The sequence below is a fragment of the Pleurodeles waltl genome, chromosome 12, assembly GCF_031143425.1.
Source record: "Pleurodeles waltl isolate 20211129_DDA chromosome 12, aPleWal1.hap1.20221129, whole genome shotgun sequence".
Lineage (NCBI taxonomy): Eukaryota > Metazoa > Chordata > Amphibia > Caudata > Salamandridae > Pleurodeles > Pleurodeles waltl.
Window position 1 is genome coordinate 105,252,351 of NC_090451.1, and position 2,273 is coordinate 105,254,623.

The 2,273-nt window shown below is 44.2% G+C and overlaps 1 non-coding gene across 1 annotated transcript; it reads right to left on the minus strand.

The window, feature by feature from the left end:
* Nucleotides 1-651: 651 nt before the first annotated feature.
* Nucleotides 652-725, minus strand: TRNAI-AAU (transfer RNA isoleucine (anticodon AAU)). The gene has a single exon. It is a non-coding gene; the product is annotated as a tRNA-Ile (tRNA).
* Nucleotides 726-2,273: the final 1,548 nt, after the last annotated feature.

The following is a 2,273-nucleotide window of genomic DNA, read 5'->3' on the forward strand; positions in this document are numbered from 1 at the left end:
TTGTATGATTCCTGGATTTTCAGAAGCCCTTTGATGGCAGCACCCCCACACTGAAAAATTTTCAGCACCACTGTACAAGGGTCAGTTGTCATGCTCATCTGCGGCGTAAATTTGCATTGAAGTAGTCTAACTCCCCAGGCCTTGTCTTTTGCTCAATTTGCCTTTGTGAGTTTTCTCTCAATCACTGTCGACTTCCTTTGATCTTTCTTTCTTCTTTCACTTCACCTTCGCCTTCAGTGTATCTTTCGGCCCTCTTAAGAGACACACCCCCTTGTAGCCACTTCTATACTTCTGTCACCTAATTATTTTCCAATCATTTCCCCTGTAACGTTGCTGATCCTAGCTATAGCATCACTATCCAGAATCTGTTCACCTGAGTTATGTTCCTCTTATCCCCACGCATCTAATAATCAGCTCTTGGTCTCCCTCCACCTCTCACGAGACATAGTCTGAGGCAGTGTCTCCATCTTGGAGAGACAATCCCTTGCACTTGTGTTGTTCTACTGGCGCTGCCGGCTTGAGCTTTGGTCAGCAGTGGCAAAAGAAGGACTAATGGAAAGTGAACGTATACTGGAGCAACAGAGTGTATGGATTTATAAGAGCTTGATTAAATGAGAAAAAAAGAGTTTAGTTGAGAGAAAAAATGCAACCTGGCCCGTACGGGGATCGAACCCACGACCTTGACGTTATTAGCACCACGCTCTAACCAACTGAGCTAACCGGCCATGATTACTACAGATATCCTTTTTTCATGAAATGCAGATAGATAGAAGAGTTGGTCTTACTATCGCAATTCCTTCATACTTTTCTCCTTCCGCCCCCTGTCTGGATTACAATAACAAGAGCTGTGGAGTGCTGCACGCCAGCCTCAGTGCCTCTTCTTTCACTCAATTTCACTGTGTGCTGTGATATCTTTGTAACATCGCTTGTTGCCGGAAAAAAAGGAAAGGATGGATAGTATTTTTATTCTTTTACAACAAAACCCAAAATGCATCGGCTTGCTTGGTCATTAAGTTTACAAGGCCAGCTGCTTTTGAGATATTATAATTATAGTGGTTATTCGGCGTTGGAGGTAAGAGAGTTTTTTTTAGGTCTGGCCGTTCCTTCTGCTTCAAATTACTTGAGCTCATGTCAACAAAGTAACAACAAAACATAGCCAACGGTTCGTTGCTCAAGCCTTCCCTACTGCGCCTTCCCATGTCTCTCCTGCCGACCACAGTGCAGGAAATCTGAGTTTGCATTTGCGCGAAGAGACGTACAACACAAGAAGGCACGCTTTCGTGCGCCGGGCACCACCCGGCCTGTGCATTCCTCACTGTCGTGAGATCAGTTTACTCAGCAGAGCATGACGCTGCAATTGGTTAGTAGGGCAGGCCTGACCAGAATAGTATATTTGGGGTCATGTATTTGATTGCATTTTTAAAACAGTAACAGAACTTAACTGCAATGTTTAAATAGGTCTAGACATATATTAAACAGTGTCAATTTAATAGAAGAATTGTGGACAATTCAGAGGGGAGGCACCAATGTTTTTTTTTCCCATTGGGTGGATGCGGCATTAAAGAGTTTGAAGACCACTGGTCTAAGTGGACACTAATACACCTGGATGCTCCTGAATTCCTCGCAACAGATGCCAGCAAACCTGGCTGGAGAGCTACTGTGTTGGACTGATCCTGTCAATTCAAGTGGTCTTTCCTAGAGAGTCGGAGGTCATGGAAATAGATGGAGTTGATGGTAATCTTCAGGGCTTTGAAGTTTTCCCATCATCATCTGTCTCAAAAAAATGTGCTAGTAAAGACAGAGAATAAGGTAGCTGTCTTTTACATTAACCAACAGTGAAGCATGCATTCAAAATCCCTCAATGCAATAGCAGAACAATTGGGTTATTGGGCAGAGATCAACCTGTTGCACACGTCGGCAGTACACATCAAGGGCACCGACAATGTGATGGCAGACAGCTGGAGGTTTCCAAATTTGCTGGAGTTGACGATATCCAGGTCGTTGTTTTGAGAGATATGCCGAGAGTTTGTGAAACCCTTTCTGGATCTCTTTTCAAACAAGGACAATGCTCATCTTTGTCGATTCTGATCCAGGCTTCCGGAACAAGGAGCCTAGGTAGTGGACGTATTGGTGATAAAGTGGCTGAGAAGTCTCCTTTATACATTCCCCCACTTTTTATTGATCCAGATGGTTCTCTTCAAGTCTCAGCAGGGGGGAGGGAACCTTATTCTTGTGGGCCCTTATTGGCCAGAGATGTCATGGTTTCCTCTTCT